The 16,097-nt window shown below is 40.5% G+C and overlaps 1 non-coding gene across 1 annotated transcript; it reads left to right on the plus strand.

The window, feature by feature from the left end:
• Positions 1 to 330: 330 nt before the first annotated feature.
• LOC120272734 lies at positions 331 to 436 on the plus strand. Its single transcript, XR_005540274.1, has one exon. It is a non-coding gene; the product is annotated as a small nucleolar RNA R71 (small nucleolar RNA).
• Positions 437 to 16,097: the final 15,661 nt, after the last annotated feature.

Here is a 16,097-nt window from a genome sequence, read left to right on the forward strand (position 1 = left end):
TAGGACAATCAGACGGCATATGTGAGAACCCCCACAACCATCACAACTTGTGATAGCGGCTATCCTCAGTGAACTCAATGTATCCAATTTCTTACTCAATGCCTCTACTTGGGCTTCCAAAGATGTAACCGCATCAATTTCATGGAGTCCTGCCACTTTCTTCTTTTCTCTTGCGTTCCATTGTAGCTATTCATGGCCATTTCTTCTACCAATTGTTGGGCTTCTTTTGGGGTCTTGTTACTCATTGTACCTCCTGCGGCGGCATCTAGAAGTTGTCTTGTACTTGGATTCAACCCATTGTAAAAAGTCTGAATGTTCATCCATTCAGGAAACCCGTGTTGTGGACACTTCCGCAAGAGGTCCTTAAATCGCTCCCAAGTCTCAAACAAGGATTCAAGTTCCATCTGAACAAATGAAGATATCTCATTGTGAAGCTTTGCCGACTTTCCCAGAGGGAAGTACCTTGCAAAGATTGCTTCGACTATTTTGTTCCATGTTGTGATGGAAGCTCTTGGCAATGAATGGAGCCACTATTTGGCTCTTCCTTTTAGAAAAAATGGGAAAGCCCTCAATCTTATAGCATTATCCATAACACTTCTTATCTTCAGCATGTCACAAACCTCCAAGAAGTATTCAATGTTATTGTTTGGATCCTTATCGGCCAAACCATTGAACTACGCTGACTGTTATATCATTTGGATGAATGCTGGCTTTAGCTCAAAATTTGGAGCTGTAATCGGGGATCATACAATACTCGATTGCGTGCCCATAATAGCGGGTCTGGCATAGTCACAAAGTGTTCTTTCTTGTTCATTCTACTCTGCCATATTTTCTAACCTATCACCTTCTACTTCAGCTTGCTTCGACGGTGCTTGTGCAGGTTCTTTACCCCTTTTTCTGAGTCTACGTTCAAGTTCAGGATCACCTCCAACCAGTATCGAAGGGTTCCCTCGGGTCATAACCTGGAGCTGCACCAAAAGAATGAAAACAAATTAGAACGATGATAGAATCAGAAAAGATGAAATAGAATGAATGAAAAATAGCTAAAAAAGCAAAGTCCAAAGTGTTTCCAAAATGCCTATCAATTGGCAACGGAGCCAAAAACTTGACACACCCCTTGCGTATGACCCATAAGTGCACGGGTTTTTGAAAGTAATAAATCCCAGGTGAGTGGGGTATCGTATCCACAGGGAATAAGGAATAGAAACACCAAGATTGCTACTTAACTAAGTAGAGATGAAACAATGATGGTGTGGATAAAGATTGATGCAATCAAACTAAAGAAAAATAAGAAAGAGAGGCACAATAGAATGAGAGGAAAGACAATCGATAAAAGTGGGGCACTCGGATATTGTTTCTCCTAGGATTATTGCTTCAAGTGCAAAACCAACTATTATGCTTCCTAACTAATGCTTAATGAGTCCTTGACATCTTTAAATACACAGTCCCAAACGTAAGGTAACCGTGACTAACTCTACACTATGCCCCAGTGGAAAAATCAACCAATCTCAACACCTCACACTGTATAAAGTTACAAGAAGCTCTAACCCTTTGGTCCAGGCGAAAGACCCTTAGTCACAATTAAGCCCAAGATACTAAAGATTACTTCAACCCTTCACTCTGTTACATGCGCAACTAAACACCAGAGGAGTTCGTCTCTTAGCACTTCACTCTATTGTGACCGCAAAGAACTCTTGGAATGTGGAGGTAGGATAAATCACACCGGAGGGAAAAAGAGGATGTTCCGATACCTCTCGACTCACCCTCTCAACCCTCTCCAATCTAGCAATGTCTAACCCTGATGGTGTGTCACTAACTCACAAGGATTACCAAGATGGACTCTCAACCCTAGTGTCACTCTATGGAGAAATCATTCAACAAGCATTCAAGATTGGAACTCAATTAAACACATCAATCAAGGAAAACATAATAAAAGGTTAATGAGACAAATACATCCTAGGGTTCACAAATCCAAGTACCCACTAGGGGGTTTAGCTCTCCATAGAGCAAGATACAATCAATAATGAAATGGAAAGTAAAAACATGCAATCCATAGGAAAACCCCCTCGGTATTTGTGTCTATGGTCTTGTGGAGTAGCCTCGTCCTCTCCAAAGGTCCCCTTTTCAAGCCTAGGGCACACCTCGCCGGATCGGTGCCGATGAAAGCTCCACCAACAACTATCTTTTAAGAGAAATGCGGTGTCAAAGCCATCGAACCACTCCAAAAGCCTTACCAAAGCCTCTCTAAACCCTAGCCGCAACCCTCTCAAAAGATGGAGAAAAGATGGAAAGAAAGATGCCGAAATCGGGGTTGTCGGGGCTTTATATAAGCCGGAATCAGGAATCCACACGGGCATGTGGAATTTCCACAAGCCCATGTAGATTTCCTGGATTTTGATTTTCTGTGGCATGTGAACAGCAACTGCTAAAGTAAATTGCTACAATAATTTTGCTATAGTACCTACTACAGCACTCCGCCAAAATGCTCCCAAATCCACACTTTTCATTGAGGCAACATAAATGGGCACACATTTATGCCATAGATCGCGTTGCTTCAATAAAAGGTCTCATTGGTGAAGATCTTGCTATCATTGCACAAGTCAGGATATGCAAATGTGACTGCCTTTGTGCCCCTCTAAACCATTGTAATTGCTTGAGCGCTTGGAGGTTGGCATACATTCATGTATCTTTAATCACAACTTGTGTCTTCACATTTATTCACTCTAAGACTTCATCAATAAACTACAATACACAACCCTTTATCTAAAAAAGATCTCTTTGGCTTCTTTCTTACATATTTGGCTTCACAACCCTTTATGCACAAAAGTTCACAAATACACATGCATTAGTGCTAAAACCTGATGAAAGTAATACTCATCATAAAAAAAGAATACTTCATATTACTAATACACAAGCACTTATCATGTTTTTTTTATTTCTTTTAATTCATCTTATGGCTCCTCGATATTTTTCAATTGATTTTTAGCTGCATTTTCAAGCTTCTTGTGCACTATCTTTGAAGTGAGTTGACAACACCCCTTGCGTGTGACCCTCAAGTGCATGGTTTTGTTGAGTAATAAATCCCAGGTGAGTGGGGTATCGTATCCACAGGGACTAGGGAGTAAAAGTACTTAATTTGCTACTTAACCACATAAAAGTGAACAATGATAGTGTTGATAAAATGAAATGAAAACAAAGATAAAAAGAAACAAGAATGAAAGGCAAAGTAAGTGAGAGGTAAGACAATCGATAGAAGTGGGGTACTCGGGCAATGCTTCCCCTAGGATTAATGTTTCAAGTGCAAGACCAACTATTATACTTCCTGATCAATATGTCATGAAAATCCTTAAGCACACTGTCCCAAATCTAAGGTCAACCGTGACTAACTCTACACTATGTCCTAGCGGAGAAATCGCTAAGTCTCAACACCTCACACTGTGTAAAGTTGCATGTGATTCTAGGGAATCCAAGTGATAAACCCTCTTCCTATGTATAGACCTAACCCTTTGGTCCAGGTGAAAGGCCCCTAGTCACATCTAAGCCTCAGACACTAGAGTCCCTTCAACGCTTCACTCTGTTGGTCGCGCAACTAAGCCCCAGCGGAGTTTATCCTCTAGAACTTTACTCTATTGTGACCGCCAAGATCTCAAGAAAATGGACGTAGGATAAATCACACTGGAGGGGAAAGGGGACGCTCCTGTACCTCTCGACTCACCCTCTCAACCCTTCCCAATCAAGCAATGTCTAACCCTTGTAGTATGCCACTCATCCACAATAGGTACTGACAACGCTCCTTGTGTATGTCCTGCAAATGCATGGGTTTGTCAAGTAATAAAATCCCAGGTGAGTGGGTATCGCATCCACAAGGAGTAGGGAGTAAAAATACTTAAATTGTTTCTTAACCAAGTGAAGATGAATAATGATTGTGTTGATAAGATATAATGTAAACAAGAATAAAAGAAACAAGAAAGAAAAGCACAAGTATGTGAGAGATAAGGCAATTGATATAAATGGGGTACTCAGATATTGTTCCTCCTAGGACAATCATTTCAAGTGCAAAACCAACTATTATGCCTCCTAACTAATGCATTAATGAGTCATGCAAATCTTTCAATACACGGTCCCAAATCTAAGGTCAACCATGACTGACTCTATACCATGTCCCGGAGGAGAAATCGAACAATCTCAACACCTCACACTCTGATAGAATCGCATGGAGTTCTAGGGATTCCAAGTGAAAAACCCTCTTCCTAGATATAGACCTAACCCTTTGGTCCAGGTGAGAGGTCTCTAATAACAATTAAGCCCTAGGTGTTAAAATCACTTCAAAGCTTCACTCCATTACCTCTGCAACTAAGCTCCAGCGAAAGGTCATCCCTTAGCCCATTCACTCAACTATGACCACAAAGAACTCAAGAAAATGGAGGTAGGATAAATCACATTACAGTGGAAAGGAGACACTCCTCTACCTCTCGACTCACCTTCTCGACCCTCTCTAATCCATCTTTGTCTAACCCTCATGGTGTGTCACTCACTCACAAGGGTTACCAATATGACCTCTCAACCCTAGTGTCACTTTAAGGGAGGATTTAATCAATCAAGCATTCAAAATTGGAACTCAAATAAAACATCAATTAATGAAAGCATAATAGAAGGTTTAATGAAACAAATACATCCTAGGCTTCACAAATCCAAGTACCCACTAGGGGGTTTAGCTCTCCATGGAGCTAGTTACAATCAACAATGAAATCGAATGTAAAAACAAGTAATCCATAGAAAACCCGCTAGATAGTCATGATGATGGTCTTGTGCAGAAGCCTCGTCTCCTCCAAAGGTCCCCTTATCCAGCCTAGGACACACCTCGCCGGATCGGTGCTGACGAAAGCTCTCTTAATAACCTTCTTCCAAGTGGAGCGCGAGGTAAAAGACGAAAAACATATCTACAAACTCTGCCAATACCTCTCAAAACCCTAGCCAAAGCCCCTCTCAAAGTTGGGAAAGAATGGATAAAAAAAAATGCTGAAATCGGGCTGAAAATTGGCTTTAAATAGGCTGGAATCGGGCATCCACACGGGCCGGTGGATGTTATACATGCCCCTGTGGAATTTCCACACACCCGTGTGGATTCTCTGGAATTCTGATTTTCGGCCGGCTATGAACAACAACTGCTACAATAACCTGCTACAATAGAGTCGGCCCATAAAACCAGCAGCCAAGACTTTCTCAGCAGTTCTACTTGATGGATAATGTCCCCCAACCTGCCCCGAGTGGCAGTGTGCAAGAATATTCCAACCTTCCTCTCTCGACACACATCTTCGAACCACATGATCAGCACAAATATGAAACAGGTGTGGATCATCCCAAAAATATTTCTTCAAATCACTAAAAAACTTCTTTTTCTGTTGAAAAGTAAGGCCCCCTTTCAGTACTTTCCCTGACAGAAAATTTACAAAATCCGCAAACCACGGAGTGTCTTCTGACTCGATACCCTATACTACATACAAATGTTCTTCGTAAAAAAAATCATTAATCTCCTTACTTGTAGGTTCTTGTCCTTCATAATCTTCTAGTCTTAATAAATGATCCACAACTACATTTTCGGTTCCTCTCTTATCTTTTATTTCCATATCAAACTCTTGCAACAATAGGATCCAACAAATCAACCTAGGTTTTGCGTCAACCTTGTTCATGAGATAACGGAGTGCCGAGTGGTCAGTGAATACCGTGACCCTAGATAATATATGGTAGGGCCTGAACTTATCGAAGGTAAACACCACTGGCAACAACACTTTTTCGGTAGTTGTATAATTCTCTTGAGCACTCGTGAGAGTCTTGCTAGCATAATAAATCGGTCGGAACTGCTTATCATTCCTCTGACCCAAAACCGCTCCAACAGCATAATCGCTTGTGTCGCACATGAGCTTGAAAGGTTCGTTCCAATCCAGTATGGTTAGTATAGGTGCTTGCACTAATTTTTCCTTCAGCAAATTAAACACGAGCAGACAATTATTCCCAAAATTGAAAAGGGCATCTTTTTCAAGAAGCTTGGTCAACGGTTGTGTAATCTTCGAAAAATCCTTAATGAACCTTCTATAAAAGCCCACATGCCCCAAGAAACTACGAACACCTTTTACATTTGCAGGTGGAGGGAGCTTCTCTATGATTTCAATCTTTTCCTTATCTACCTCCATGCCTAATTAGGAAATCTTATGTCCGAGGACAATGCCTTCTTGAATCATAAAATAACATTTCTCTCAATTAAGAACAAGATTTATCTCTTCACACCTCACTAGCACTCTTTCCAAATTTTTTAAACACATGTCGAAGGAGTCTTCGAATACTAACAAATCATCCATGAACACCTCCATTATGTCCTCTAGAAGATCGTCAAAGATAGCAGTCATACAACGCTGGAATGTCACCGGTGCATTACACAACCCAAAAGGTATTCGTCGGTAAGCAAAAGTGTCATAAGGACAAGTAAATATCATCTTCTCTTGATCTTCTGGAGCTATTGGAATATGGAAGTAACCCGACATACCATTAAGGAAGCAATAAAACTGATGCCCTACCAACCGCTCCAACATTTGATCAATAAACGGTAATGGAAAAGGGTCCTTTCGAGTGGTATCATTTAGCCTTCTGTAGTCAATGCAAACACGCCAACCCATAACTGTTCTGGTTGGAATTAATTCATTCTTTTCATTCCTCACAACCATCATACCTCCCTTCTTCGGGACTACTTGAGTTGGGCTCACCCATGCACTGTTGGAGATGGGATAAATAATCCTCGCATCAAATAATTTTACCACTTCTGCCTTAACAACTTCCTTCATGTTTGGGTTCAATCTTCTTTGAGGTTGGATCACAGATTTATAATTTTCCTCCATCAAGATTTTATAAGTGCAAAATGAGGGATTGATGCCCTGAATATCTATGATTTTCCAAGCAATAGCCGATTTATGCCTTTTCAACATGCTAACAAGCTTCTCATTTTGATCTATAGACAAACTTGAAACCACAATCAACAGGAGCTTTGAGTCTTCCATTAAAAATGCATACTCCAAATGTGCCACCAAGATTTTAAGCTCTAGTTCAGGTGGTTCATCAATTGATGGGCACAATCTGCTTCCTTTCAATCTGCCAATTTCCTCAAAATTGTTTGCTTCCTGTTCAAAATCATTCTCCACCTCTTCGACTTGTGCATGTGCTTCTAAAGGACCCTCGATGGCTATCAATTCTTCCATCTTAAGACTTTCCTTTCCTGACATTGATACACTCAAAGAGAAAGGTTCCAGTCTTTGTTCATGATAATATGAGTCAAACTGAGCAAGGACTTTCTCCAAATTTTCATCTAAGTGATTACTCATAGATGCCAATGTAGATTCCTCAAACTGATCCAGTACACTTTCTAGTTCACTATTCTAAACCGGAATTTTGGAAATATACTCAACAACTGATTCTTCCACTAGATGGTGAATATTTTAATGCTCTTGCAAAGACAAGCATTGTGTGGTTTGTACTGCAAACAATTGAACTAACTATTCTACATTTTCAACCATCCCTGTGATTGTATCGAATACTTCAGGTATGTTGATCATTGTTTTTTTTTTTTGCTCAAAATTAGAACGATGATAGGATAAGAAGATATGAAAGAGAATGAATGAATAGCAAAGATAGCAAAGTCCAAAGAATCTCTAAATGCCTACTCCCCGGAACGGCGCCAAAAACTTGACAACGCCCCTTGCGTGTGACCCGCAAGTGCACGGGTTTGTTGAGTAATAAATCCCAGGTGAGTGGGGTATCGTATCCACGGGTAGTAGGGAGTAAAAATACTTAAATTGCTACTTAACCACGTGAAAGTGAACAATGATAGTATTGATAAAATGAAATGAAAAAAAAGATAAAAAGAAAAAAGAATGAAAGGCAAAAGTAAGTGAGAGGTAAGGCAATCGATAGAAGTGGGGTACTCGGGCAATGCTTCCCCTAGGATTAATATTTCAAGTGCAAGACCAACTATTATACTTCCTGATCAATGCTCAATATGTCATGGAAATCCTTAAGCACACAGTCCCAAATCTAAGGTCAAAAGTGACTAACTCTACACTATGTCCTAGCGGAGAAATCGTTCAGTCTCAACATCTCACACTATATAAAGTTGCATGGAGTTCTAGGGAATCCAAGTGATAAACCCTCTTCCTATGTAAAGACCTAACCCTTTGGTCCAGGCGAAAGGTACCTAGTCACATCTAAGCCCCAGACACTAGAGTCCCTTCAACGCTTCACTCTGTTGCTCGTACAACTAAGCCCCAACAGAGTTCATCCTCTAGAACTTTACTCTATTGCGACCGCCAAGAACTCAAGGAAATGGAGGTAGGATAAATCACACCGAAGAAGAAAAAGAATGCTCCGCTACCTCTCGACTCACTCTCTCAACCCTCTCCAATCAAGCAATGTCTAACACTCGTAATGTGTCACTCATCTACAAAGGTTACCAAGATGGACTCTCAACTCTAGTGTCACTCTAGGGGAGAAATCATTCCACAAGCACTCAAGATTGGAACTAAATTGAAACATCAATTAAGGAAAGCATAATAAAAGATCAATGAAATAATAACATCCTAGGGGTTTACAAAATCCAAGTACCCACTAGGGGGTTTAGCTCCCCATGGAGCACAATATAATCAACAATGAAATCAAAAATTAAAACAAGTGTTCCATAAGAAAACCCCCTCGGTAGTCGTGTGGAGTAGCCAAGTCTTCTCCAAAGGTCCCCTTGTCTGGCCTAGGGCACACCTCGCCAGATCTATGCCGACGAAAGCTCCCCCAATAGCCTTCTTCCAAGCGAATCGCGGTGTTGAATCCCTCAAACCACACCAAAGACTTGCCAAAAGCCTCTCCAAACCCTAGCCGATAGCTTCCCAGACGATGGAGAAAAGTTGAAGAGAATAGGGGAAAAAGATTCCCAAAATCGAGGCTGAATCACGGCTTAAATAGGGCTGGAATCGGGCATCCACAAGCCCCTGTGGATCTGCCACACGGGCCTATGGAATTTCCACACGCCCGTGTGGATTCTCTGAAAATCCTATTTTCGACCATCTGTGAACAATAATTGCTACGGTAATTGTTACAGTTTTTGCTACAATACTCGGCCAAAACACTCCCAATGCACACTTTCATCGAGACAACATAAATGGGCACACGTTTATGTCGTAGATCCCAACTCTTCTTCAATCAAAGGCTTCATTGGTGAAGATCTTGTTATCAATGCACAAGTCAGGATATGCAAATGTGACTGCCTTTATGCCCTTCCAACTCATTGTAATGACTTGAATTCATGGAGGTTGGCACACATTCATGTATCCTGGAGTTCCACTTGTGTCTTCGCGTTTGTTCCTTCCAAGATTCCATCAAATAATGCATTTACGATCTACTTTTGGCTTCTTTTCTCAATACTTAGCTTCATGATCCTACATGTGCAAAAGAACACAAATACACATGCATTAGCACTTAAACCTGCTAAAAGTAATACTCATCATAAGGAAAGAACACTTTGCATTCTTATCACACAAGCACTTTTCATGAGTCTTCGTAGGCTCGTTTTTCTTGGGTTGTTTTTTTGAATGTGTGACTTTGGTTTTGTGAAGTTGGGGTTTTTGGCAGGTTTTGAGTCATTTTAGGGAGAGCACGGGAGAGCAGTGGCATGCGTATAATTGAGCATTGTTTCGACCCTCCTTGCATAACCGTGTTTCGCATCCTGATATCTTCAAAACTTTATCCCGAGAGAATCACAGGGAGGCAACACAAGAGGAGCATGGTCATACTTCTCTTACACTGGCAAACCTATCGTTTCCACTCTATCACGCCTATGCTTAAGGCGTGCTCGAGCATGATATTTTGACTTCCTTCTTTTCCCCGTAAGACCCAATTGCCGCCGGTCGGGTTATTTCTCATCTACTCATCCTTCCTTCCCGCTCTAGCCATCTTTACTTTTCTCAAGGATTGTCATTTTTCTTCTCTTCTTATGCCATTTTACCGTGCATTTTTTTTACCATCTCTTCAAGTCGGTAAGTTTCACAACTATGGTGCATCGAGTTATTTCATGGTGATCTTCTTTCTTGTATGTGTATCTATTGAATATCCATGGGATCCTTTTAATTAAACCAATACTGATGATCACCATTGTGACTCATTAGGCAATCTATCCCCTTTTAGAGAATTGGGGAGATGATTGTCCTTTTAGCACGCTTGTGCTCTCCCTTAGGACAAGCATGCTTGATAAGATCCCCTTGCTTATATCCCGCAAGTGCACGGGCTTGTCGAAGTAATAATCCCGGGTGAGCGGGGTCGAATCCATAGGGAGTAGGGAGTGAAAATACTTAATTTGATTCTTAGCTATGTGGAATATCAATAGTGATAAGTGTGAAATTGATTCAATTCTCAACAATAAAAACAACAAGTGAAAGAGCAAAAGTAAGAAGAGGGTAAGGCAATCGATAAAGAATGGGGTACTCGGATAATGCTTCACCTAGGATGATCGCTTCAAGTGCAAGAACTCTCTATTATGCTTCCTAATCAATGCAATGGTGAGTCGTGAAAATCCTTACATACATAGTCCCAAATCTAAGGTCAACTATGCCTAACTCTATACATGTCCCGGAGGAGAAATCGAACAATCTCAACACCTCGCACTCGCATAGAGTTGCAATGAGCTCTAGGGATTCTAAGTGATAAATCTCTTCCTAAATATAGACCTACCCCTTTGGTCCAGGTGGAAGGTACCTAGCCACAATTAAGCCCTAGATACTAAGATCCTCTCAACGCTTCACTCCATTGCACGCGCAACTAGGCCCCAGCGGAAGTTCATCCCTTAGACCATTCACTCCATTATGACCGCAAAGAACTCGAGGAACGGAGGTAGAATCTATCACATCGGAGGGGAAAGTGGACGCTCCTGTACCTCTCGACTCACCCTCTCAACCCTCTCCAACCTAGCTTTGTCTAACGCTAGTGGTGTGTTACTCACTCACAAAGTTACCAACAAGAACTCTCAACCCTAGTGTCACTCTAGGGGAAATGTTCATACAATCAAGCATTCAAGGTTGGAACTCACAATAAACATCAATTTATTGAAAGCATAATAAAGAAGTTCAATGAAACGAATACATCCTAGGGTTCACAATCATCCAAGTACCCACTAGGGGTTTAGCTCTCCATGGAGCTTAGTACAATCAAAGAAATCGAATGTAAAAGCAATGAATCCATAAAGAAACCCCCTCGATGGTCATGTTCATGGTCTTGTGGAAAGTCTTCTACTGTCAGTCCAAGGATTCCTTCGTCCGGTATAGGATACGCCTCGATGGAAGCTCCCCTACCAATCTTCTTCCTAATGGAATCACGATGTTGGAGCCGTAGAACCTCTCCAAAACCTTGGCCAATACCCCTCGAAACCCCTAGTCAAGCTCTCTCACAAGTTGGGGAAAAGATGGAGAAAAGAATACCAAAAATCGGGAGCTGAATCGGCTTTAAATAAAGGTCGAATCGAGCAACTCCACGGGCGTGGGACGATACACACGCCCGTGCAAAATTTCCACACGGTCGTGGATAATTTCCACACGCCCATGTGGATTCTCTGCTTTCTCCGATTTCTGCCGGTCAGTAAAACAATGTTACTACAGTAATTGCTACATTACTCTGCTACAGTCTTCGGCCTGATTAACTTCCCAATTCCATACTTTCATCGGAGTAACGCAAACGAGCACACGTTCACGTCGTGAATCACTTGCTTCTTCAATGATGTACATGTTGGCGGGGCTCTTGTTCTTATATGCATAAGTCGGAATGCTCGAGCGTGATCGCCTTTTGTGCCCCTCCAAATAGATGTGCTCACTCGAATGCGAGGATGTTGGCACACACTCTAGCTTCTCACACCGACCCTATGTCTTGCGCTTTGAACCTTAACAAGATCTCCTCCAAAAATAGGTGCATTATGATCCATATTGGCCCATTTCCTTCATACTCACCTCACAACCCTACCCGCGTAAAAGTAATATAAAAAAACACATATTAATGTAGAAAACTGAGGAAAGTAATGCTCAACATAAGGAATGAACGCTTCGCATTCATATCGCACAAGCACTTATCAATGATCCTTGCGGTGTAGGGTCCCTATCCAAGGAAGCACGATCATGTACCCATGTGTACCATGATCGTGCTCCCCTCTTTGCACCAGCGTGATCCTCCTAGATTTCTATAATTTAATTGACTTGCTTGTTGTTGTTGTAGGTGATGTCGAGGTGCTTTGCTAAGTCTAGGTCAAATTTTATATCAGAGATCATTCGTGATAGTATTCTATCGTAGCTCAATTCACATGTCCAGCGTAATCGATTTCCCCGACTTTCTACTCAGAAATTTGGGAAGCTTCGCACCATTGATTGGGATACCATACATGATTTTAACTTGGCTGGTGAGATAGAGCAGCTTCTGAATATTCGCACGTGGTGTTCAGCTCTCACGATAAATGAACAGGCCTACCGAGAGTCAACTTTAGAGGTCCTTACTACATTTAATATTCATCAGGACTACGATGTGTGGGATGAACCTAATACTATACATTTTCTACTCCTTGGTCATGAATATCACCTGAGCTATACTGAATTCATAATCTATTTAGGTCTTTATGATCATGACTACATCACCACTAATGATTACTGGCACCTTCATTCCTTCCCACGACTTGGAGAGCACGACAGCCAACGTTGGTGAATGTTGAGCTCCGGTAGTATCAACTTCATCCAAAATGTCTCCAAGGCCTCATCCCTACAGTCCCTAGCACTTCACTTTGTCCACTACTTACTCAATTGCACAGTGATAGGCAGAAATGACAGTACTAGCACTGTCACTATACAAGAGTTGTATTATCTTCTGAGTATGGCCGACAACTACCTTTACCATCCAGGACTTGTTCTCACTAGGTCATTTCATCACCAAGCTACTAACCCTCATGTAAGAACTATCTTTGCAGGTCCCTACATCACTCATCTAATTAAAAGGATGGGTTTTCTTAACTGTGTTGATCATATGACTATCGTCACTGGGTATAATCCAATCAATTTTCGTAATTTCCAAAAGTTAGGCTTACCCATGGCCAGCACTTCCCGGGCGATCCTTCGTCCACTCACCCATAGATCCTAGCCTCACCACCTTCTACTACTGGCCGTCTAAGATCCCCACCATCACCACATATTTTAGCAAGCAACACTGATCAAGAAACTTGTTCTATTTTCAGCATTCCAGTGGCTTCAGTGGAGTGTCACTAAGATCACCTAGCATTTGGGGATTTGTTTATCTCCTAAACCATCGTCCCCTATTAGATCACCACACCATGGGAGAGTTACCACTGCTGATAGAGATGCGGACTTCATTTCATCTTCCTCAGATGCTCTCTCTTCTTATTCTGAGAGCATTCCATTTTGATCGTTGCGTAGCTACTTTTCTTTGTAGTTTTCAGGTCTTTTGTACTTGTATTTCTTTTCATATTTTGTTCAACTTTTGTGAGTTCAGTCAGTAAGGGATGTTCCCTACTAAACAGACATTTTTGTTTGTTTATTTTGATACATGTTCCCTCTGTATTTTTAGTTTTTGTTGTGCTATGATGCTTGGACTATTAAGCTTCACTAATGTGTCTCTCACCTCATCTCAAGATTGGTTGTGGTGGAGTTGCTAATGGAATGCACGTTGAGACTGGCAACATCACTCTCCGTATTCATGAAAGTCATACGCAACCCCCTCCCCTCCCCCCTTCTTTATTTTTGTTCTCAAACTTCAATTTCTACTATCTATACTTTTACATTGAGTACAATACACAATTCAAGTGTGGGGGAGAATTCTTGTTTCAGTTTTAGGGGTGACTGCATGACTTAGGATGGTCTATGATTGCTATTGATAGAAAATCTTAAGTCTAGGAGAGATTGTGCATGTTAAGGCCCATATTATGAGCCAAATTATTTAATCATTATTGTGTTGAGAACCTTGATCAATTCACTTTACCTTAGTTGTGGACCAACTTGTTTGGGTTGAGTTTTGTTGAGACTTGCTTTCTTGTATTGAAAAAAAAATTGGAAAGTCAGATTCCTTGTGGAATGCCCGGCACGTTACTCTTTTTATTTTATAAATAGTTGGTAGAAAGAGCTATCACCTTGAAAGTGCAAAAGCCGCTCTTGAGTAGTCGAATTATGGGCATTACAAGTGTACATTTGAGGATCTACATGAGAAAATATTGCCTTCAAAGTGCATGAATCTACAACCTAGTTAGTTTAGTAAGAATTCTAGTCTCTGTTCATTTCATTGACCCAGTGGCACATGGGGTACTCAACTCAGGGGTATACACACTTATTATGTTTTTGAGATAAGAGTGAGGTTTTTATTTGAGCGGTTGTGATCTTGTCCTTAACTACCTTTGATTCCCCTAAACTTTAGTGTTTTCTATTTTAATGAGATCAAAGGTCATGCACTTTATCTATGAATGATGCTATTATGGGTATGTTTGTCTCTATTGCAGGTTTTTAGGGCTCATAACACATATGTAGTGGAATCAGGGACAAAACCAACTAAAGAAGACAATTTTTCTAAGTGTCCGATGTAAGCACGTGTAAAGCATGGGCGTGCCATCTCCCCATGGTCTTCTCTATCCAGGACTCCTCCTGTTGTCCGTGAGAGCACGGATGAAACACTGGAGTTCTATCTTCTCATGATTTTTTTGGGTTAGGAGTACCCTATATTTTTCATGGGAAGCAGGGTTTGAGTGTTCCTTTCATAGGCATGCTCAAGCTGAGAACTGGTGGAGCATGATCGTCACTACTACATAATTGCACTTATGCAGCGGTTATAAACCGCTGCATAAGATCTATTGCAGCGAATTGGCAGCCGCTACATCTGCTCCCGTTACAATAGGTTATTGCAGCGGTTCTATACATCCTATTGCAGCGGTTTTACACTGTTGCCTAAACAGTTCCAATTGGCATTAACTTTTGTAGCGGTTTTTAATTATGCAGTGGTTGTTTCATGTACTACAGCGGCTTATTTTGCAATGGGTATTTTATATAATGCAACGGTTTCACAATACCTATTGCAGCGGTTTGTTAATTTATATTGCAACGGTTTTGTAATATCTATTGTAGCGGTTTGGTAGTATATGGTGCAGCGGTTTGGGAATAGCTATAGCAACGGTTGTGTATAAATTACTGCAATGGTTTCATCTAATCTATTGCAGCAGTTTACAATAACTCCTACAACAGTTAATAAAATCAATTGTTGTGGTTTATAATCTGTACCATTTTACAAATAATAATTTTAACAATCCAATTGTATAAAATGATAGCATTATCAAACATTATCCTAAAATATAATAAACACTTAGAGCCAACAACATCACATTAAAATTAACAAAAATATTCAATAACATAAGAATTCAATGAGAAAACTAGTTAATACAAAACAATTTTGAAGTTAATACAAAACAAGTCATCTTCAATATTTTTGGATGAAACCAACTAAAAGTATAACATCATTGTCCCTGTAATTATAAAAAATTAGTTAGCAAAAATAATAAGAAGAAACTTGTACGATACATACAATTTATATTACTTTACATAATAATAAAATTTATTAAAAGAAAATGATATATTCCAACATAATAACATCAACTAAAACGATAATTCTTATAAAAGTATACATGAGGTTCATGGCTACTAGCAGAGGATATATTACGTGCACGTACTCCTTGAGTTGGTGCACTATTAGCATCTCCTGGAGAACCAAAATTCAAATTAAATGTAGGAACTTGGTTGATGTTCATTCCTGGAACCAAGCCTTGGAGCTGTGACATCATAGAAACAAATTGTTCTTGCACAGATGATTGCAAAGATAATTTATAATCTGCCATTTGTTCTTCCATTTCTTTTCTCATATCTTTTCTCATTTCTTCTCTCATCTGTTCCTTCATGCCTTCAATAAAATTTTGAGAAACTTTTACAGAAGATTCACCACTAACTCCTTTTCCTTTCAAATCTGTTGGTGTAACACTCCTCCCATACAAC

The sequence above is a fragment of the Dioscorea cayenensis genome, chromosome 11, assembly GCF_009730915.1.
Source record: "Dioscorea cayenensis subsp. rotundata cultivar TDr96_F1 chromosome 11, TDr96_F1_v2_PseudoChromosome.rev07_lg8_w22 25.fasta, whole genome shotgun sequence".
NCBI lineage: Eukaryota > Viridiplantae > Streptophyta > Magnoliopsida > Dioscoreales > Dioscoreaceae > Dioscorea > Dioscorea cayenensis.